The sequence below is a fragment of the Fundulus heteroclitus genome, unplaced genomic scaffold (assembly GCF_011125445.2).
Source record: "Fundulus heteroclitus isolate FHET01 unplaced genomic scaffold, MU-UCD_Fhet_4.1 scaffold_28, whole genome shotgun sequence".
Taxonomy (NCBI): Eukaryota; Metazoa; Chordata; class Actinopteri; order Cyprinodontiformes; family Fundulidae; genus Fundulus; species Fundulus heteroclitus.
In genome coordinates this window covers 287,730-311,985 of record NW_023396689.1, presented here as the reverse complement: position 1 = coordinate 311,985, position 24,256 = coordinate 287,730, and the positions used below count along the sequence as shown (strand labels likewise).

Sequence of the window (24,256 nt, the reverse complement as noted above, 5' to 3'; positions counted from 1 at the left end):
CCGCCCGAAGCCTGTGGTCAGGCCCTGCCCGAAGGAGCTCCCAGCATCCTGATCCTGTTTTGTAACCTGTTCTGTGTTTTTCTGCCCAGTTATGTTTACCTGTCAAGTGTCGCCTGGATGTCTGCCTTCCCCCTTTTTTTGGATCCTGTCTGTTTGCCCGTTTGATTCCCTCTCCTCACCATCCCTCAAATAAATCACCATTAAAAGCATTACTAGTGTGTTAGTTGAATACCGGATTCATCTCCCTCCAAGATCATGACAATTCTTTTAATTATTTTTATTCTTTACGAGTATAAAGTCCGGCGAATGAAGCCAAAGGGATACGAAAATAAACTTGTAATATTGCAAAAATAAAAATATTACGAATATAAAGTATGTTCTGAGATTAAACTCCCTCTAATACTGTTTAAGTGACTCAAACTAACTGCAGATTTGTCACATTTAACATGGCGGATGCTCTGACGCATTCGCAGCATAGACAGAACCCGCCCAACGAGGCGTCTATGTATATGATGTCTATGGCTCCACAGAACAAGATGGAGATTGCACAACTGGTTTTGCTGAATGCCTTGAGATGACATTTCTAATCGGTGCTACAAAAATAAACTGAAGTAGAAAGAAAATTAATTACTTGCTGCTCTTCTGGCTTTTCAGCAGAAGGTGTGATTTATTCCCTTATATCTGTTATATCTATGCCTGCAAATTGGTCATCTTTAAATCCACTTTTAACAATGAGGAAAACATTCTCTGCTTGCTTAACCTGATGACTGTAGAGTATTCTAAACAAATACCCTTTACACTTAGACATGGATCAACAGAACACAAATGTAACGCTTTCTGGGGGAGGACAACCCAAACAGGGACAGAGAGCCCGACCCCAAGGCCCTCAGAAAAGCAAAGCACCCTGTATGTATTCTTTTGACCATTCAAACAAATAAACATGTGTTGATGGTTTAGAAAGCATAGCCTATAGGCTTTCTTTTAAATACCAGCAAAACAATCATAGTAAAAATAAAGTAATGAAAGAAAAGAAAAATGATCTGACTCTGTCTAGCTTCTAATAATTAAATCCAAATTCGAATGTAAAAGTCCACACAGCCCAGATTACAAGCAGTAGTTATTTAATAAATACAGCTCAAGACAAACAAAATTATTTATGAAAATCTAGATGCACCCTAAGAGTCCTTGATATGTACAAAATATATTAAGAATTAAGAAGCTCTCTTTTCATTATGTGATGAGGCAGACACCAGCTAAGAATGCAGATAAATACACATAACATGCAAACACAACACAATATGATCATTACTTTAAAAAAAAAAAACAATAACAACAACTGTTGTACTGACCAACATCACTTCCTGAGGGGCTTGAGTATGTAGATAGCAGCCAATGGGCTCATTTTCAAATCAAAAAGATTGCAAGCTATAATACTGTGCGATCATCGCTCCTTTAAGCCAGGCCAATAACAACCCTAATGACTCATTGTTACAGAGGAGTGGACCAGTTTCGGTCCAATCTGATGGCTTAATGGCTTAAACGACCGCCCATTACTAAGGGGTGGACCTGTTTCTGTTCAATCTGCATGTTATCTAAGCCATTACAAGGCATTTGTTGGGCAGTAGTATAAAGTTTGTTACTCCACATTACCCCAGACTTTTTGAATTGAGAAAGCTTCCTGGAGAGGAAGAGAAATGTCTTCAATTACGAAAAACAAGTCCAGTGGTTTTGTTTTTAACTTTTTTTTGGAATGACCATGACCTGGATGACTGAGAATCTTCACCAGCAACTGTGCAATAAATGTAACCTCTTGTAATGTTTTTCTTCAGGTGAACCTGGTATTCAGCCAGACACACAGTTAACGTTCAGAAGGGTTATCAAAGGTTTTAATGAAAGGGTGAATACTGGAGGACAGGCAAACAGAAACAGACTTACTACTGAGTCCTGGGGTCCGTTCTTCGTACGTGGCTAACTCAGTTAGCCAGATTTGATTGTTGACAATTTGGCATGATCTTGGATCGTTTGGTTTTTTGAAAGACATCCTGCACTTGTTGTCATAGCAACATGTGCACCAGCTTAAACCTGCTTGAGAGCAGGCTTATTTCATGTAAACAGGATTAGATCACGGCTTTATAAGCGGAGGAGATGGCAAGTCTGTCGCATCCTTGTCCATTTTTACGACAGAAAACTGTTGCAGAAGGTGCAAAAATAATTTCAGAGCTTTTCAAATTAATTGCATATTGCGCAATAGACAGGATCCTTTAGCGCAGCGCAACAGTGTAATTGTAGATAGATTTTTCTTGGTGGATGTTATAAACAGACAAGCACATAATATAACAGTGGCTTTTAAAGAGGAAAAAGTGGTATTAGAGCCATAAATAGAAAATATTTAAGTTATTTGTATGATGGTTTGCTTTTTATTTTTATCATATTCAGATTTCAGATCATATGAAGATTTGTTCAGGCCATTTTATTGTGAAGTTTAGTTTAGTTTACTTTGAAAGGCTTGCTTCCTTATCGAGCCATATATTGTATTAGAAAAAAAACTATAAACGGATTATCTAGACAACCAACAATACAGTTTTTGGCCATGTAAGCTGTGTATGACATGGAAAAGGAAAAACTTAATTTTTTAGAGATAAATAATTTCTTGTTAAAATTCCCAGTTTGCACGCGTCCTTTACTTCCAGTGTCTAAGGAATGACACCGATATTAGATCTGTTGCCATAACAAGTGGCTTTTTAAAATAAAGTATAAAAATTAAAGGCTACCATTTTGTAGAATATTCTTGTATTTCACTTTTACTTGTCCCCATGTTCTAGTCGGTTCCGTGGAGGCTCTGACATAAAAGAACAAAGTAAATATGAAATTATTAAAAAGCAAAAATACATACTGTAGAAAGTGATAGAAACTTCTAACATGGACAGCACTTGTGCATGTAATTTGTCTGCTGCTTTTTGCCAGCCCTCTCTCCTGGCTTTAGCAGACTTTGAGGTGTTCCCTGTCGTTTTAATTAATGACTCAAATTCGGCATAACCTTTCATTAAAAGCTTTTGGGAGAAAAACTGTGGGCCTTCTTTGGCCATGCTGAACAGCCAATAGCAGCATTGCTGATCATTGTTTCTACTATCAATACATTTCCCCTTTTAAAGTGACGTATGAACGCGCAGTTATCTCAGATAACTCAATCCAGCCATTCTAACCCAAAACAACCAGTGTTGTATAAAGTACTGAAATCTCGGAGTCAAGTAAAAGTATAGGTACCTCTCCAAAATATGACTTTGGTAAAAGTCCAAGTCACTGACTGAAATGTTACTTGAGTTAAAGTCTTAAAGTATCTGAAATGTCTTGTACTTAAGTATGAAAATTACTGTAAAAATAATAATGTACTCAAGTAATGTAATAAAAAGTATAAGTAAAAAGTAAAACAAAGCAAATGCAGTTTGAATGACATTTTTTCGATTTTGGTAAACTTTGAAAGTCAAATTCACTTGAAATAATATAAACAGCCAAGTGCAGGAGAAATTTAGACCAAATTTAGACAGAAAATACAACCTTTTTGTGAGCTTTCAGTTTTCCTTCTTCAAGTAAGGTCAGTACTATGCACTTTAAAATTGTACACAACCAAGTGCAGGCAAAATTTAGACCAGGGGGTGTATACTAAGAACATGGTTAATTGATAAACCAGGTCCAGCCAACCTACAGGAAATGGTAAACCTGCTAATAGATACACCTGCAGGTTATCATTTAGTTAGTTAGTAAAATTAGGACTCTCTGCTATTAGATGCTTTACCTATACCACAAGGTTAATTTAACCTGATTTACCACTGAACCAGCTTCATATCCTGTTAGTGGTGATGAACAAGACCAGGCAAGTCCCGACTTTGTCGCAGTCAATCAGTAGGTGGGGTCAAAACAATTGCGTACATGAGTCTCTCTCTCTCTCTTTTTGTAACAAGTAACTAAACCAAACATTAAAAAAGGATTGGAGTAAAAGTATGCAATTAAGTTCAGAAATATAGTGAAGTAAAAGTAAAAGTTATCAAAAAATGTTATACTCGAGAAAAGTATAAAGTACTCCAAAATATACTTAAGTACAGTAGTGAAGTATTTTTACTTCATTACTATACAACACTGTAAACAACAGGTGTGTTCGAAGAACCCAGTTAGCCGGATCATGATTAGCCGGATGAAATCATCTTGGATGTGTCATTTCATCTCGGATGTTTTAAGCAACGTACGAAGAACGGGGCCCAGGTTGAAACCGGCAGAATTGCAATATACAGAGTCCGGGGAAAACAGGCAGGGTAGCAGCAAGCAGAGTCCAGGGGTAACAGGCAGGATTGCAGCAAGCAAAGCCCGAGGGGGAAACAGGCAGGATAGCAGTGTGCAGAGTCCTGGAGAAACAGGCAGGTTAGAGCTGTGATATGCAGATACTGGCCGAGGAGCGATCAATGATAGAGATGACTTGGCAGAACCGGGTATAAACAGACAAGTGAACAGGTAATACTGGTAAAGGGTGATTGCAGGTGGGGAGGAGCTGAGCAGGTGTGCTGAGTGAGTGAGCTGATGGCTGGGGCAGAGCTTGGCAGACTGAGGAAAACTCCAGAAACGTCCAACAACAGAAACAGGGCAAAGTCCAGAACGTTACATCTCTACAGTATAGTTTTTGTTTGTCTGTATATTACAAATAAGTCCGGTACTGATTTGTAAAGCCTGCATGTAACATCTGCATATCTGCATATGTACATGTGTATACACATATATCTGATACAGTTGTAACTTTTTCAAATGCTTTGAATCTTCTTTTTGTCTGAAACAATTGAGGAGAGATGAGTGGCTGAGATCTCACGAGAGCTGTGCGTAAGTAAAAATGGTAGCATAATGATAACAATCCAATCTACTCAGTTAAAAGCAAGCCGATGAATTACGTTGAAACATTGTAATGTTTAAATTTTAACAATTGTGTCACATTTCCCAATAAAACACACTGAACAAGGAGACCTTAAATGGCCCTGACAGCTACTTGGATGAGATAGTTTTGATAGCATGTAATGGGTAAGCCGAAATGTTCCACAATCCTGAACATACTATTGTCAAAACGCTCTTGTTAAAGCTCAACTAGCGCTGCTTCCACTATTTCAACAAAGAGAAGTTAAGTTGATGTCATGGAATCCATAGACAAGAAGCCAACTAGTCTGGATGCCCGCCTTGCCTTGGTAGAAGTCCTACAAAATAAATTTTAAGCGCTGAGGGAGTTGCTGGAATACAGCCAGGAACAACTAGCTTCCCTCACTGGCGAGAACCAGACGTTGGGGGAAGACATCAAGAAGCTCACCGATGGGATGATTCAGCTATCCGATGACAATAAGAATAGGGAGACCCTTCTGGATATTCAGGCTCGTAGTATGACAGATAACCTTTTCTTTGCCAGTATCCCGGAGCAACAAGATGAGGATGCTGAAAAAACAATCTGTGAATTATTCTGGCAACAGCTGAAACTTCCAGCTGATGAGGTATGAAACATCACCTTCCATCCCATTCACCGTCTCAGAGGTAAGAAGACAGATAAAACCCGGCCACTGCCCATTGTGGCTAAATGTGAGCAAGGCAAAGATTATGTGTTTCGTACAAACTATCAACCCATATCCGTTATTAACGTAGACATTAAAATAATCTGTAAAGCTCTTGCAAAGCGATTAGATAAGATCACTTCTCTCACTATACTCCCTGATCATACTGGTTTTATAAAAGGAAGGCAGTCATACATACACACACACATTAGTTAATTTAATTAAGATTATTCCTTTAGTAAAAACATACAATCCAATATTTTGTCTTCAGATGCAGTATAAAGGTTTGATAGAGTTAACTGGAAATTTTTGTTTTGTATTTTAATTTTTTTTAGTAAATTGGTTAAACATTTTATACAGTTCCCCAAAAACATGTGTCAGGACAAATAACCAAACATCTTCCAGGTTTTGTCTCCAGAGGGGCACCAGGCAAGGATGCCCACTTTCCCCCCATTGTCTATTTTTATTGAGCCACTAGCAGGAACAATTAGACAAACTAATCATATTAAAGGTAAAAAATCCATGAAAATATAGCATAAAATTAGTCTTTATGTGGATAATGTAGTATTTTATCTGCAGCAGTGGAACACCCCTCTCTCTCAAGTAATGAAATTACTAGAATATTTTCAAGAGTTTCAGATTATTCTATATATTGGTCAAAATCTACTGTACTGCCAATAAACTGCTCTTTACAGAACTTGTCAATGTGTCTGAGATAGAAAATTACACCTTCCCGTTCAGTGTGCCTTCCAGGTAACTTGGACGATAGCACCATAGGGAAAAAAATCTGTTGCCTTATGTTTTGCTAAGAAAAAAACATAAGGTCATCAACTGGAAAAGTACATCATCAACACATCAAGCACATCATCAATTGGAAAAGCACATACATTTTCAGTATCAATCAGTATAGGGAACTTTTGGGCTCCCTTGATTGGCTCCATCACCCAGTGGGAGCGTGGGTCTGTTGGATGTGTCCTGTTGGGTATTTTGGCATATTTGGGGAGTGCCTGGGTCTTGGGAGTCCAGAGTTGCCCGGAGTCGGGTGTAGGGTGGGTCTGGCGCTGGGGTCTGTAGCTCCCTCTCGGGAGGGGTTTGGGGGCCTCGCCGCTTGTCTCCAGCCTTTGACCCCACTGACTTTGGTGGTGCCTCTCTTTTCGGATTAGCTTTTTTGTAGAACAGGGGTGCCTATTGGAGCCAGCGGGGGAGCTGGGTTCCTGGGAGGGCATGTTGCTCCCAAGTAATTTCTCCCCTTTCCCCATTCCTCCCTCTGCCTGCTCTATCATGCTGCCACACGTGTAGGACTTTGAAGAGTGGGGACATGGCTGGGGAGCGGGTAGGATTTCCCTGCCCTCCTTTCTTGTGACACCTTGGCCCCAATTTATTGTACAACTTAGACACTTTCATTTCTAACATTCTCACAACACACATATGTAGGTCATGAATTAGGAAGCAAGGTCTCATTGTGTGGGCCTCACCCCTGAAGGCTTTCTCTACCCCAATTTGCATTTACGTAGACATTGAGGGATTTGGCTGGGGTGTATGGGGGTGGGCTGGGCCGGGTGACTTCCTTCTGGTCTTCCCACTTTTAATTGAGGCAGGGTCGGGGTCTTGTTCACATTCCTGTTCTCCGATTGCCATCTGGAGTTTTAGGACTGGAGGAGGAGCTGGTGACCCGGTTGGAATCTTGGCAGGTCATCTGGGGCTGGTGCTTCTGCTCTCCCCCTGAATATGGTGGTAGGATTTAAGTAGGGAGGATAGGGTGTGGAGGAGGCAGCGCCTCCGGGTTCGTGGGGTGAGGTCTGGCCCTTGGCTGGCCTGTTCAGTTAATTTTGGCCCCCTCTCTGGGTGGATGGGCCTGGGGGTTGCCTGGGCTGGGATTGGGGTGGGGGGTTAGGGCCGGAGTATGGACTAGGTAGGTCAGGTTGTGGGAACTGTTGGGTTTGGATTGTTGCACCCCCCCCCCCCCCCCATACTGATGCTTGGGTTCACATCCAGGGTCTGTGAGCTGGATGTCCCTTTGGGGTGCTGGTATCTGGATCTGGGAGTATATGATGTCTGTGGTGAGTGTGCATGTGTTTCCTTTTTTTATGGGTAACAGTGTATGCATGCGGGGGCACTAGGGTGGGGACGTGTGAATATGACTGTTTACCTGGTTTTCTGTTTGTCCTTTTGTCAGGCTGGGTTTGAGACTTCCCAATCTCCAGGGAAATCTCAGGCCTCCACTGAGTGTGGAGCCCATACCCCTGTCCGGCTCCTCTCTCTTGGCAGGCGCCTTGACCCGCTGTTGTGTTGGTGGTCCTCGGTGACCTGAGCTGGGTGCTTGGGTGAGTTCTGGCTGACTCCTGGTGACTGCTTTGCAGGGCCTGAGCCTCGTGACTCTGTCAGGGCCCTGCCAAAGGTGGGTTGCCCCTGGGCCTTGGGTCTATGGGCCCATGGCTGGATCCACTCTGGCGTAGCTGGCTGCCGGTGGAGCGCACAGGTTTGTTGCCGCAGCTCCCAGGGGCTTCGGCACTGTGGCTGTTGCGGGTTTCCTGGGGCTCTTCTCTGCTCTTCCCCAGAGTGGGGAGGCAGCCATCCCTGTGTTGGTGCCTCCTGCGTACCTTTGCTCTGTGGGTCCTTTCGGGCGTCTAGGTTTCAGGTTTCCCTTGTGTCTACCTTCCCATTGTACGATTTCTTGTCCTTTTTGGGCCAATTCTTCAGTCGGGCCAGGTTTCAACTTCATTGTGCGTCCTGTGCTGTAGTATACAGGGGGTAAGATAAGATAATATAGTCTTTATTGATCTCACAATGGAGAAATTCACTTGTCACATCGGCTCATACAAGAAGGTGCAGCGTAGGGAAGGTGCATTCAGTTATATACAGTGAATCTTCATATATACAATGGATCAAAAAGAATACCAAAAAAAAAATACAAAAAAGGAAATAGGACTGGGCATATGATGTCTCATTTACATTCTTAGTGGTCTATATATATATATATATATATATATATATATATATATATATATATATATATATATAAACATATCTATATACTTAAATATATACATATATCGATGCGCCAACATACATGCGTACCTACGCGTATATATGTGCATATACATAGTACACATGTATGTATGTATGTATGTACAAATGTATACAGACTTATGTTCAGGTGTTGATAGCAGCAGAAGTCACTACATGAGGATTATTGCACAGGTTGTAGGACAGTGTATTAATTACATTATTGCACATTAGTTATTGCACATTACTTATTACACAGGTCAGATTTTACAATGCTGCAATTACAGTGCAGCTTTGTAAAATCTGATAGCAGCAGGAATGAATGACCTGCGGTAGCGCTACTTTTTACAGACAGGATGTATAAGTCTTGCACTAAAGGAGCTGCTCAGCTCCTCTACAGTCTGGTGCAGGGGGTGGAAGGTGTTGTCCATGATGGATGTGAGCTTGGACAACACCCTCCTCTCAGCTACTTCCTCCACAGAGTCCAGGGAGCAGCCCAGGACAGAAGTGGCCTTCCTCACCAGCTTGTTCAGCCTCTTTCTGTCCCACTCTGTGCTGCCAGGAGCCCCGCAGACGACAGTGTAGAGGAGGGCTGAGGCCACCACAGAGTCATAGAAAGTTTTTAGCAGAGGCCGGCTCACTCCAAAGGACCTCAGCCTCCTGAGGAGGTGGAGCCGGCTCTGGCCCTTCTTATACCGTTCGTCTGTGTTGTGAGTCCAGTCCAGCTTATTGTTGACGTGAACACCCAGGTATTTGAAACTCTCCACAGTTTCTATGTCCTGCCCCTGGATGTTCACAGGTGAGTGAGGTGGGGGTCTTCTCCTGAAGTCGATCACCATCTCCTTGGTCTTACTGGTGTTTAAGCACAGATGGTTTTTCTCACACCAGTCCACAAAGTCCATGATGACCGACCGGTACTCCAGCTCGTTCCCTTCAGACACACAGCCCACAATGGCCGAGTCATCAGAGAACTTCTGAAGGTGGCAGCTGTTCGTGTTGTAGGTGAAGTCTGAGGTGTAGAGGGTTAAGAGAAACGGAGACAGAACGGTGCCCTGGAGGGCCCCGGTGCTGCAGAGTGCCACCTCTCACTGACAGCCGTGCAGCCGCACGTACTGAGGGCGGTCAGTGAGGTAGTCCATGGTCAGTGAGGTAGTCCATGGTCCAGTCAGCCAGATGTTTGTCCACCCCAGCGCCCTCCAGCTTCCCCCTCAGCAGCATCGGTCTGATGGTGTTGAAAGCGCTGGAATAGTCAAAGAACATGACTCTCACAGCGCTCCCAGTGGTCTCCAGGTGGGTGAGCGCCCGCTGCAGCAGGTAGATGATGACATCCTCTACTCAACAAGGGGCGATTAGCCTCCCATGACCACCTCACCATCAGGAATTGAGCGGTCGGATGAAAATCAAACATGCTTGCAATTCAGCGAGCCCTCATGAAGCGAGCGCATCCTGCTGTTGAAGCAGAGCTACAAGCGTGTACGAGCTGATTTCTACCAACCTCGCGCACTGCGCTTGTGCAAACAAGGGAATTGTTCTTCTTCTTCGTGTGGGAGGAGTGTGAGTGAAGGACTGGAAAAGAGAGACCATGAGAAAATCTGTTTGAGTGGTATTTCTTATTTTTTTCTATCTTTTTTCACTGGGTGTATGTAAATATTTTGTATACAGATGTGTTTGTTCAATTCAATTCAATTTTATTTATATAGCGCCAATTCATGAAACATGTCATCTCGAGGCACTTTACAAAGTCAGAATCAGTCAGATTATACAGATTGGTCAAAAATTTCCTGTATAAGGGAACCAGTTGATTGCTTCAAAGTCCCGACAAGCAGCATTCACTCCTGAAGAAGTGTAGAGCTACAGAGAGAGTTGTCTGCATTGTCCATGGCTTTGCAGCAATCCCTCATACTGAGCAAGCATGAAGTGACAGTGGAAAGAGAAAACACTCATTAGCGGGAAGGAAAAACCTCCAGCAGAACCGGGCTCAGTATGAACGGTCATCTGCCTCGACCGACTGGGGGTTACAGAAGACAGAGCAGAGACACAACAAGAGAGACGAAAAAGCACAGAAGCACACATTGATCCAGTAATCTGTTCTACATTAGATGGTAATAGCGGGTGATCTGTCTTCCTTGGATGATGTCACAGTTAACACAACGTCAGACAAGGTGTGCCTACTATGAAGATAAAAGAGAGAGAGCAAAAAGTTAAAAGCTGAAATGACAACAGTCATTTCAATGTAATGCAATGCAAAACTGGAGAGCAGTGGACTGGAGAACAGTAGAAATCAGTAGAGTGAGAAAAATAGGCCCTGATGTCCTCCTGTAGCCTAAGCCTATAGCAGCACAACCATAGAGATAGCTCAGGGTAACATGAGCCACTCTGACTAGAAGCTTTGTCAAAAAGGAAAGTTTTAAGATTAGTCTTGAAAATAGACGGGGTGTCTGCCTCACGGACCAAAACTGGAAGTTGGTTCCACAGGAGAGGAGCCTGATACCTAAAGGATCTGCCTCCCATTCTACTTTTAGAGACTCTAGGAACCACCAGCAGACCTGCAGTCTGAGAGCGAACTACTCTGTTAGGAACATATGGGGTAATTAGAGCTCTGATATATGATGGAGCTTGATTATTAAGGGCTTTATATGTTAGAAGAAGAATTTTAAATTCTATTCTTGATATAACAAGAAGCCAATGAAGGGAAGCTAAAATTGGAGAAATATGATGTTGCTTTGGTTTATTACATTATCAAATGTCCCTCGGTTTCTTAGCGACAGGTTTCTGGTTAAAAATCTGTTGCGCCACGGAAAGTTGGTTTCCCCCATGAAAAAGATCTTGTCGGGGTGTACATCACCTTTACTGAAGCATGTGGTCTCCCATCGGAAACAACTCTTCATGATTCTCAACAATCGCGATGAAGAGCTCAACCTGCGCTTCCGTGTGAGTGGACGCCTTTTATTACATCTTGTTCGCCACCTCATCCAACATGAAGTTCTTTGGTTGTGGCCAGGACGGACATTTGAGAAAATCATGCCCAAACGGAGTTGGGTTGGCTCCGCGAGGTGTGGTGGAGAAGCAGCCTGCAGCTGCCGGTGAGGAGGTGGGTGTGTCAGGCGAGGCTGGAGAGCCTGCCGCAGCAGGGGAGTCTGCCGCTGCGGGGAACTCCAGTGTAGCCATGGAGAGACCTGTGGTGTCAGGCTCTGTCACTGTAGACCAGCACGGGAGTATGGTGGAGGAGCAAGGAGTGGATAAAACATCTGATCCGCACAATGGTGGTTGTGTGGTGAGTGAGGGGAGCACAGTGGTGTGTGGTGGTGAGGTGGATTGTGGAGTGAATAGTGAGAAGGGGAGAAATCAGGGTGAAACGGAGCAGGATGGTGTGTGTGCAGAGCAGGAGGGGTGAAACTGGTTGTGAGGTGAGTGGTTTGTGTGGAGATCAGGGAGGGAAATGTGAGGTGCTGGCAGATAGAGGGGAGGTGAATGTGGAGGAGCCTGTGGTGGCTTCTGTGGAGGAGAAAGTTGAGGGGGAGCAAGTGATCGAGCCGGAGGCTCCTACGCAACTTAAAAAGTGTAGTAACAGATCAAAAACTGATGTAAAGCACAAATCATAAAAATCTAATAAAAATCCATACAGATCACAATTAAATAATTAAATGTGTTCTATTAAATATAAGGTCTCTCCCTCCAAAGACATTGTTAGTTAATGAAATTATTTCTGATAATCAGATTGATTTAGTTTGTCTCACAGAAACCTGGCTACAAGAGGACTACGTTAGTATAAATGAGTCAACTCCCTCCAGTTATTCAAATTTCCACATTCCCAGATCTGTGGGAAGAGTAGGAGGAGTGGCAACTATCTTTCAGTCTGATTTATTAATTAGTCCCAGGCCAATTAATAATTACAGTTCTTTTGAACATTTAACCCTCAGCTTCCCTCATCCAAACTGCAAAGCAATAAAACATCTTCTGTTTGTTGTTTTGTATCATCCACCAGGCCCTTACACTCAGTTTTTGGATCAGTTGTCAGATTTCTTATCTGATTTGGTGTTAAATACTGACAACGTTATTTCAATCTGAAAAACTCACAGAGAAAGAAATGGCAATTAGAAGGATTTTATTGACACAATATTTTAAGTCTTTGGCGCTCAGACCTCAGCAGGAACATTAATGCTGAATTATACTTTAATATGCATAAGTAGATGTATGAGAACAGGGATGTCCCCCCCAGGTTTGAAACTGGTGGTGGAGTGGAGATAGAAGAAGTTTGTTCAGTCCATATGGTGATCTGTTTAAGATAGATGTCCAACTTGATAAACACAGGTTTGCATGAACTGTCCATGATGAGCAAGCATGAAGCGACTGTGGAGAGGAAAAACTCCCCTTTGGGAAGAAACCTCTGGCAGAACCGGGCCCAACATGGTGGTCTTCTGCCGGACCAACAACGAGGTGATAGGGAGTGCTGAAGACTGAAGAGAGAAAACACTCTGATGGGTTGAGGATGGAGGAACGTCTTGGAAGCAAGATGAACTCAGCTACGATGGTGGAGAAGGGGTTGGGGGTGGGTTGAATCGGACATCTGATTCGAAATCCGACATGCAATCCGTTTGCGCTTGCTGGTTAGCAGCTGAGATTTGGATTTGAAGTTGCTTTTAAGATGAGCGCGGGATGCTGATTGGCTTCAAGGAGGTGCGGTTCGTAGCTGATTGGCTCACATCAGAGGCGGATCGGACTCTGATTGAATGGAGGCAGACGATGAGTTTCTTCAATTGAACTTGCGCTTCAGCTTCATTTCAATCTGAAAAACTCACAGAGAAAGAAATGGCAATTAGAAGGATTTTATTGACACAATATTTTAAGTCTTTGGCGCTCAGGCCTCGGCAGGAACATTAATGCTGAATTATACTTTAATACGCATAAGTAGATGTATGAGAACAAGGATGTTCCCCCAAAAATGCCGAGGTCAGAGCGTCTATATGCTCAGAAGGCAGTGTGACGGGATAGTGATTTGAATGGGAGATGATTAGGTGAATGAAATGAAAGAAATGAACAAGGAGAAGTGAGCAGAGATGCTTTCTTGCGGAAGATGTGTTGCGTATGCTTTCTTGCGGAAGATGTCTTGCTTATGCTTTCTTGCGGAAGATGTCTTGCTTATGCTTTCTTGCGGAAGATGTCTTGCTTATGCTTTCTTGCAGAAGATGTCTTGCTTATGCTTTCTTGCGGAAGATGTCTTGCAGATGATGCACATAGAGAAATGAGTGATCATGACAAGATGCAACACAGGTGACAGGATGCATGACAGGATGCATAACAGAATGCTTGACGCATGCATGAGAGAACACATGACAAGACGCAGGACCAGATGCGACAAGACGCACGAGAGAGTGCATTACAGGATACATAAAGAATGCATGACAGAAGCATGAAAGGATACATAACAGAATGAGTGACAGGATGTGACAGGATAAACTGACAATATGAGTTGCAATATGAATGAAAGTATACATGTGATGAATGATGATATGAAAGAAGCATGAAAGATCAACTATACGATAGGAGAGTTACGGACTGTGATGATCATGAATAATAAACTCAATTTGAAAGAGTGAAACATGAAGGGTCTGGCGAGACATGTGAAAAGTTTCAATCCACCACCAGTATTTGCAGTTAGATTACCTTAAAGCTGAGAGGGCATTGAGCAGCTAAAATGAATGAATGCTCAGAACGATGTGTGAGGTATGATGATGATGACCATGGCCCATTGTTTGAGTGATCAGGAATCTGTGAAACAATTATAAAGAACCCCCCCAAACCCTACGGATGACAGCATCTGTACATTTTTAAACACATCCACGACAGAAAGGCATTATAGAAATATATTTCGATCCAGGCGAGAAGCAGACCAGACGGTCAGAACGGCAGCTCTCAACCAGAGTATCCTGTTCAAGAAGGAAAGAACAAATTTAGTGAACTCGAGCTGCCTGAAAATAAAGCGTGACTCTGGCAATGATGCATTTGTGAGATTGAGGTGACGAGCAAGGAGGGCAGCTGACGGTTGGAAATAACTGATATGGAATGAGACTGATATCTTGTGAATTCGAGAGCTGAACTGCAGGCAGGAAGCCATGCTGGAACCAAGTTGAGATCAATGCCTAGAACTCAATTTGCAGGCCGACAGGTTTAATTTGAGAAAGGACAAACTGAGAATAGTGAAAGGAAGATCTATGAGAGGAAGTGACCACAAGATGAATGAATGAAGAGGATGAAGATGGTAACATGTCTTAAGACATAATTTATCAAATAATGTTTGCTTAACTCATGAAAGCATAAACTGCTGAATGCATACTAAATGCTGTCATGAACGGATTAAGCTATTTATCTCATTCCATGATGTTTGAAATGAAAACACTTTAGATTCTTCACTACATTCTGATAAAACCGATTATCTTCATTACTTATTAGCTTAATTAGCCTCACCAGTCTGCAGACAGGATCCGTAATTGAAAACTAATGTTATGCAATAACGCCATGATAAATAATTGATCTCGGGTTGAATTCTGAACTGTGGTATGGGGAAGGTAACAGGAATTCTGTCCTGCTGCAACATGAGACCCTCAAGGCTTGGACGGCCTTTCTTCCCACCGGGGGTCCTGCTGAGAACCCTCCTTACAAATAAAAACCTTCCTCCCACAGACAAAGAGCTCTCTTTTCTTCAGCTCACTCCTGCAGACTTCTTTAGCAGCTCTCTCAGAGCAGACAAAGAAGGCCAAACCATGAGGCCTGATCGGCCCTGGCCAACACACAAGCCAGCAGCTGAGGGAAGGTGCCTGGCCAGCCACGCTTGATCCAGGGTCTGCTAGACTCGACTGCCTGCTTCAGCATCTGGAGAGGCTCTCATCGCCTGGGGAACATGTCCAGGCAAATGCAGAGCCAGTTGCTGTCCTAACCTCACAACCGGTAGCAGGAGCAAAGATCCTGCATGCGAAACAGCTCTGTGTATTTCTTCTCAGCCTGTACCGAGGAGCGAAACCAGATGGAGCAGAAAGCTGTGGAATTCTGAGGGAAAACCCTGCTCAAATTGGACCGCAACCAGTTCAGAGAACGTGCTCACACCAGGCCTCCGACCCGACCACATGGCAGCAGAGCCATTATTTCAACAAAAAATGTTCTGTTTAACTTGGGTCCCGCATTGTGAATAGATTGAAATACATGGCAAATGTCTCAACTCCATTCCATGTTCTTGGAATCAGACCCTCAGTGAACAAGGATTCACAGAGTTATCCTGATCATAATCAACCACCCTTGTTTGTCCTTTGTTTTGTTTGCAAATAGTTCCTTAGCTTAGCCTCTTTCTATCTTCATTTTGCCCAGTAGCCCAATCAAGTCTCACCAACCTAGCAGAGAGGATTCACCAATCGAACATTGTGCTAATTCAGGCAAACAGAATCACGTAGTGATGCTCTCCGGATGTTCATTTTTACCTGTTACTAAATTCTTGAATCCGAAAAGAAGCTGTTACTCCTTTACCCTGTGTGTGCAGGTTCTACTGTCAAAAGACAGCCAATGCTCGAACTCATCCCCCTCAACCATTGTCTCGATATCAGCCCAAAAGCCAATCATCACCAGACAATACCCAACAGACAGAGAGTTATTTATAAAACATTAAATAACTTTAAACACTGTATGATTGCACAACACTATCAACCAAACAGCACCCACAGTGATGCTCTCAGGAAGTTCATCTTAAAATAAAATTGTCAATTGTCAATCCCTTAAATACATGAGCAATTGCTGTTAAAAGATCGCCAATACTTAAATCATCCCCCACAGCCATCCCGACGTCTGCTCCCCTGCTGACATTCATCAGACAATACATACAACAAGAACATTAAGTAACTTTAACATGTATAATTTCACAACACCTGAAGTAATTGATTAGCAAAACATTAAACTGACCGATGAAAGACAAGAGTGACAAAGTGGCGTGGTCAGCATGAATAAGAGATCTGAACCAGTACAGACTGTTCCGAACGGACGCCAAATTGCACCAGAGTTGCAGCGGTTTTAATAACAATTGGTATAAATCGCTGGATTTAAAATGCACTTCTGAAATAAAATGGGTTACGTAACAACTCAATCCTACTGTCCGGTTAAACTGAACGTGAATGACATTGAAGGTACTTAATGCGGAAGGATTGCCAATAGTAAGTCTTTGAATGACAAAATCAGAGATTTAAAATGCTGAGACATTTGCTAATACAGCCTGCAGGTTGATGATAAAGGGGAGATGTGGAGAACGTTACCATATCAAAGATAGTAAGAGAACACAGAAAAGGGAAAAACAAAAGAAAAGAGGAGAATGATAAGGTTAACATTTCACCTACAAACTTAATTAACACTTAAAATCGAAGCATACTATGGACAAGAAATGACTGTAGAAAATATGAACAATGAGTTATATTAGAATGACAAAATTATAAAATAAGAGAAGATATATGGAGTCCATCACGAACCATACTGCAACCAGTAGGTGGCAGTAATGCTACTACAAGCCTATTGCCAACCGCCAAAACCAGAAGAAGAAAACAAAAACAAACATTAGAATGGATGGGATACTTCTGCCTAAATAGACGGACAGTTCAGAAGCATGATGAGCGAAATGCATGTAATATGAATGAAAACATGAGTGGATACATGTTACCTTGAGCTGCTAGGGGCGGGCATGAGAGGAGATCCGGCTGAAAGTTGCGCAGGACGATACGGGAGGATGGCCTCTCAGCACTATGAAGCGGAGCCGGAGCTGAGTCAGAGTTGGGACGGCGTCTTCGTCGCTTGGCGCAAACCGGGATTTTGCTAAGTTCATTGCTCCAGGAATCGTAGCTGATGGAAAACAGAGGTTGGGTGACGGAATGAGACGCCACAGCTGAAGAAGGCCAGCTGATAGAGTGAATACAGGTCAGTTCTGGTTAAGATATGCTGGAGCGAATACAGAGATCGGAGAGGATGGATGCGCGGCTAGATGGCGTTCCTATGAGCAGCAGGATTTGAGGATAAGTTGTTATCGTCTTGAATCGGACATCTGATTCGAAATCCGACATGCAATCTGTTTGCGCTGGCTGGTTAGCAGGTTGAGACGTGGATTTGAAGTTGCTTTTAAGATGAGCGCAGGATGCTGATTGGCTTCATGGAGGTGCGGTTCGTAGCTGATTGGCTCACATCAGAGGCGGATCGGACTCTGATTGAATGGAGGCAGGCGATGAGTTTCTTCAATTGAACTTGCGCTTCGGCTTCATTATAGTGGGTGATTTTAACATTCATGTTGACACAGAATGTGATAACCTTAGTGTAGCCTTTAAAACTATCCTAGATTCAATTTGATAGGGTTAAGTTTAATAACCTCTTTATCCTGGAAAGAAAACCAAACACAAACGCAAGTTTTTACTCTTCACAAGGACAGACGAACCAAGAGCATGAGACCTGTTCTTTCACAAGCTTGAGTTTGACTGCCCCGGACTGCCTCTGTCCCCTTGTCTTTATTGTCACACGTCACATGGGGTCAGGAGGATTTAATCAGTCTTCAGTTTACAACATGGGGGTTGGAAAACAAAGAAGGGAGCAAGTTTCATTGCGGGTGATAATCAAATCACCAGCTTCATGCAAAGTTGGATAAAGGAGACATTCCTTATCTGGGAAAACCATTTGCTCTCCCTTATCTAAGGTTAAAAACAACAGAACCTTCCTGAAAGCAAACTCTTAAAACAAATCAAATGCCTGTAGCTTGATAAAAATAAAATGATTACATTTACATTTTTCTAACACAATTGGTTTTGCTTAAAATGTGCATAAACCGACGCACTCTCGGCTCCATACTTTAGACCTTGTGCTGACATATGGCATTGATTGTGAAGAATTAACAGTATTCTCTCACAACCCTGTCCTGTCTAATCATTTTTAATAACATTTGAGTTTAATCTAACTGAGTTTTCCACCCCCAAAAGAGGGTTCCATTATAGTATATTTTTATCGGATAATGCTGTATCAAAAATATCCTCAGTATTGCAGAAATGCCCTGTAGATGGCAGCAATGCTGTTTCTTCCCATTCACAAATTAATACCTTTGCTAACAGTGTGACTTCCTCATTGCGTTGTGCATTAAACAATGTAGCTCCCTTGAAAAAGAAGGTGATTATTCACAGGAGGCTGGCTCCTTGGTTTAATTCAGAGCTGCGTTCCTTGAAGCACAATGTTAGGAAATTGGAGAGAAAATGGCGCTCTACACACCAAGAGGAATCCTACTTAATCTGGAGGGACAGTCTATTGTTGTATAACAAGAGCCTTCACAGAGTTAGAGCAGCATATTTTTCATCATTAATTGAAGAGAATAAAAATTATCTAGATTTCTCTTTAGTACAGTTGCCAAACTTACCCAGAGCCACAGCTCTGTTGATCCATCCATTCCCTTAGCTCTTAGCAGTAATGATTTTATGGGATTCTTCATAAATAAAATTGATTCCATTAAAAATAAAATAATTGGCATCCTCCCAAACATGATTACCTCGTCCTCAGTAAGTGAGGCAGCGTTGGAGGAATCTTTAGAACCTGCGCAGTGTCTGAACTGTTTAGAAGCAGTAGAGCTTTCTGAGCTATCTAAAATTTTAGCTTCATCTAAACCTTCTACCTGTATGTTAGACCCAATCCCAACCAAGTTGTTTAAGGAGATATTCCCTCTTATCAGTGGTCCTATTTTAGACATGATTAATCTATCCTTAGTAAATGGATATGTACCACAGGTTTTTAAAGTAGCTGTTATTAAACCTTTACTTAAGAAACCTTCTCTTGATCAAGATGAGTTAGTAAACTACAGACCTATATCTAATCTTCTTTTCTTATCTAAAATTCTTGAGAAAGTAGTTGCTAATCAACTTTGTGAACATTTACAAAGTAATGACCTACTTGAGGAGTTTCAGTCAGGCTTCAGAGCTCATCATAGCACTGAAACAGCTCTGGTGAAGATCACTAATGATATTCTCATGGCCTCAGATAATGGACTTGTGTCTGTACTTGTCCTGTTAGATCTCAGTGCAGCATTTGATACAGTTGATCACAATATTCTCCTACAAAGACTTGAGCATACTGTAGGGATTAAGGGGAAAGCATTAGGCTGGTTTAAATCCTATCTGTCGGACAGATTCCAGTTTGTTCATGTTAATAATAAATCTTCCTCAAACTCTAGGGTCACCTGTGGAGTACCACAGGGTTCAGTCCTTGGACCAATTCTCTTTACTATATATATGCTTCCGATCTGCAAAATTATCAGACAGCATGGGATTAATTTCCACTGTTATGCTGATGACACTCAGCTATATTTATCCATAAATCCTGATGAATCCAATCAATTACTTCGACTGCAGTCATGTCTTGATGATATCAAAAGCTGGATGACTTTGAATTTCCTGCATCTAAATTCTTTGGGCCAGAGTCCTCAAAAAATAAACTTCTTAACCAATCACTTAATCTGGGTGGCATTAACTTGGCCTCTGTTTATAAAGTAAAAAATCTTGGTGTTATTTTTGACCAGGACATGTCAGTTAAATCCCATATTAAACAGGTTTCCAGAGTTTCCTTTTTTCACCTCCGGAATATCGCCAAAATTAGAAACATTTTGTCCAGGAGTGATGCTGAAAAACTAGTCCATGCATTTCTTACATCAAGGCTGGACTATTGTAATTCTTTGCTATTAGGAAGTCCACAAAATGCAGTTTAAAGCCTTCAGCTGATCCAAAATGCTGCAGCAAGAGTTCTGATGAAAATCAACAAGCGGGATCATATTTCTCCAATTTTAGCTTCCCTTCATTGGCTTCCTGTTAAATCAAGAATATAATTTAAAATTCTTATTCTAACGTATAAAGCCCTTAATAATCAAGCTCCATCATATATCAGAGCTCTGATTACCCCGTATGTTCCTAACAGAGCACTTCGCTCTCAGACTCTCTAAAAGTAGAATGGGAGGCAGATCCTTTAGCTATCAGGCTCCTCTCCTGTGGAACCAACTCCCAGTTTTGGTCCATTAGGCAGACACCCTGTCTACCTTTAAGACTAATCTTAAAACTTTCCTTTTTGACAAAGCTTATAACTAGAGTGGCTCATGTTACCCTGAGGTACTTCTGTGTTATGCTGCTATAGGCTTAGGCTACTGGAGGACATCAGGATCTAATTTTCTCACTCTATAGAGTTCTACTGTTCTTCAATTATGCATTGTGTGTAGTCATTTCTCCTTTAACTTTCTGTTCTCTTTTTTTATCTTCATAGTAGGTACACCTGGTCTGATGTTCTGTTAACTGTGACATCATCCAGAGAAGACAGATCACCCGCTATTACCATCTAATGTAGAACAGATTACTAGATCAATGTGTGCTTCTGTGCTTTTTTGTCTCTCTTGTTGTGTCTCTGCTCTGTCTTCTGTAACCCCCAGTCGGTCGAGGCAGATGACCGTTCATACTGAGCCCGGTTCTGCTGGAGGTTTTCCTTCCCGTTAATGGGGAGTTTTTCTTCCCACTGTCGCTTCAATGCTAGCTCAGTATGACATGACATAATCAACGCTTTATTTTTACAAGAAACAGACAGTGATCTTAATAATGAAGCAGACTGGCACAGAGAATGGAAGAGTTCTGGGGTGGGCCTCCTCTTTTCCACAGCCTCCACCCCAAACTATTTTAATGTACAAAATATGTCCAGGTGTTTCGACCACTTTAGGCAGGAAGACGGTAACCTGACTCAAGCCAGACGCATGTCGCTCCGCCTAGCTCCACTGAAGCTAGGCGGAGCGAAACACATCTGGCGGAGTCAGGTTAGGAAGACGGGGTAACATAATAAAATAGTCTTATAGATGGAAATTAAATTAAAGGTTTATTTATAAAGTTTCTTTGAACAAAAAGAGACAACATCCAACATGTTGCTTACCAAAATTAAAACAAACAATCAGGATTTATATAAAACAGTTTCTAAACAAAACAAACACAATTGGAAAACACAAACAATGAGTGGCACTCAGCCCAACTCCTTCAGGCAAAAACCCTACAACACAGAAAATATCTAAGTCAGAACTTGGCTAAATCAACAGCTGGCAAACTCCGACGTTCAATATTCAAATAGTAAACAACAACTAAAGTCACATGGAAGTTTCAAGCTGCACGTGAGGAACAAACAGTGTTAACTGTTCCTAATGCGGCTCCCCCTTGGATGTGTCTGTGAGAGAGTCTTTTAAAGGTGGTGGAAGGGCTGGATTGGTCCATTGCTTGAGGAGCTGTTCCAATCAGGAGTCCAGCATGCTGGAGGCGAGGCCAACGTCCATTTGGCCAACCCCAGACACGAACTGCCAGTTTAGCATTAGTATGGAGTCCAGTCTGCACCACTGGGAGCAGACACTTACAGCCGTAACACCAGGGAAGGTGTCTTTTTGTAAAAGCTAAGTTTGACCATTTTAACATGTTTTTATGTTTATATTTATGTTTATTCAATTCAATTCAATTCAATTTTATTTATATAGTGCCAAATCATGAAACATGTCATCTCAAGGCACTTTACAAAGTCAAGTTCAATCATATTATACAGATTGGGTCAGATTATACAGATTGGTCAAAAATGTCCTATATAAGGAAACCAGTTGATTGCATCAAAGTCCCGACAAGCAGCATTCACTCCTGGGGAAGCGTAGAGCCACAGGAAGAGTCATCTGCATTGTACATGGCTTTGCTGCAATCCCTCATACTGAGCAAGCATGAAGCGACAGTGGGAAGAAAAAACACCCATTAACGGGAAGGAAAAACCTCCGGCAGAACCGGGCTCAGTATGCTCCTAATGTCGGTGCAGAGAGGAAGCGTTTTTTTAGAGAAAATTGGTGAAAGGTTGGGAGATTGCGAGTCTCAAGATTATGTTTTTTAGGTGGGGATTTTAACTGTATAGAGAATGAGTTTTTGGACTGCAATCACAAAGAGTCTCACCCAGCCTCCTAACAAGCCCTGCGGCAGCTGGTCTCGTCCCACAGCCTGGTGGAGGTATGGAGGAGGATGCACACAGGCTCCAGACAGTACACATGGTCCCACATTAAAGAAGACCGAATCTCTTTAGCTGTAATCGTTTTTATTGTTTTAAAGGCCATTTAATATGTTTAAAACATGGCAGATTTACCGGTAGCTTTTACAGACCACTCTTTGCTTTTAAAAAATGTTTTTATCACAAACATTTTACCTAAAAGCGCTTCCTGGCATTTTAATCTGGCTTTAACACACAATAGTAGTTTTAAAGAAGTTTATTTTTGTACTGTTTTTAGACAAAAAAGGGTGATTTTACCTGTTTAAGACAGTGGTTGGACCATGGGAAAGTTCAAAAACAGCTTTGTCAACAGCACAGCCTCAATGTCACTCGTGACTTCACCCGATCTATCAGAGATCTGGAGATGAACATAGTGGATGTAGAACATCTAAGTGAGTCCACATGAAATCGAGAGCATTTTGAAGCTCTCAAATTTAAAAGGCTAGTTTTAGCCAACCTGCTGGAGTCTAAATTCCAAGGCATATTGGTCAGGTCTTGGGTGCAGAACATCACAGAGATGTATGCTCCCTCTAGCTTCTTCTTTAGCTTGGAGAGGAAACGTGGGCAGAGGAAGGTGATTCATTCGTTACTGTCAGGGTTCTCTGTTTGGACGGTGCTCTAACTCTCCTTCACAGGTGGTTCTAGTTTGCTGGGGGGCGTGGCCCACACCTGCGGCTCATTTGGAGCGCTGTTCACTGGCGTCTTAAGAAAGGCACAGACAGATGGAAGACGCCAGAGCCTTACCCAGTCGTGGTACGACATGGCCTCTGACCTGATCCTGCAAACCTGAACTTGTGAGTTTTTTCGTATCTTTGGAACCTGACTAATTTTGGATCTCCTGCCTTTCTTGTAGTTTTGTGTTTGGGTTACTCACCCGTCTTGACGTCTCACTCGACGAACCATCTTCCAACAATCCCAGAAACTCAGATGTTGCTCTGGCATTCCCCCTCGTACTCTCTGGATGTTACCTAGCTGGGCTTGAGGTTTCCCTTCCCTGGATTCTGCTGGTTCCCTCTGATCTCTGGTCAAACTGTCTGTCTCCCCTGTCTGTCATGGCTCCCTCCGGATCCCTCGCCGCCTTGCCATCAGTCCGCCCTCCAGCTGCTAACCACCGGCCATCCTCATGAACACTCGGCCTCAGAGTTTCCCTCACCTTCCCCTCCCTGGTTAGGTTCGCTCAACTAAATGGTAAGCGGCTCAGCTTCTGGGATTTTCTATCTGGTTTAGTCTTTCGTAAACACTCTCCTCCTCTTCCCACAGTTCCTCCGGCATTGATGTTCAGACCTCGACGGATCTCCACACCCGTGCGATCCCTGTACCTGAACCATTTAATAAACATCTTTAAACTGCACTCTGTCTTCCGTATTGTGTCTGCATGTGGGCAAAACACATAAAAACCATGACAGTTACTATCTGACACAGGGCAGCAGCTGAGTGAACCAGGCCAGATTAGAAGGAGAGCTGTGGACTTTTGCTCCTCTCTTTTTGAGAGTGAGTTTGGGAACAGCAAGGAGCTGCTTGGGGAGTTCTGTAGTGAGCTGCCCCAGGTCTCTGAGGAGAACAAAGCACAGCTGGAGCACCCCCTGGGGGTACAAAAG

General features: G+C 42.6%; 1 long non-coding RNA gene across 1 annotated transcript; it reads left to right on the top strand.

Moving 5' to 3' along the window:
- The first annotated feature begins 23,280 nt into the window (after positions 1 to 23,280).
- LOC118559369 lies at positions 23,281 to 24,009 on the top strand. Its single transcript, XR_004928803.1, has 2 exons — positions 23,281 to 23,846; positions 23,919 to 24,009. It is a non-coding gene; the product is annotated as an uncharacterized LOC118559369 (long non-coding RNA).
- Positions 24,010 to 24,256: the final 247 nt, after the last annotated feature.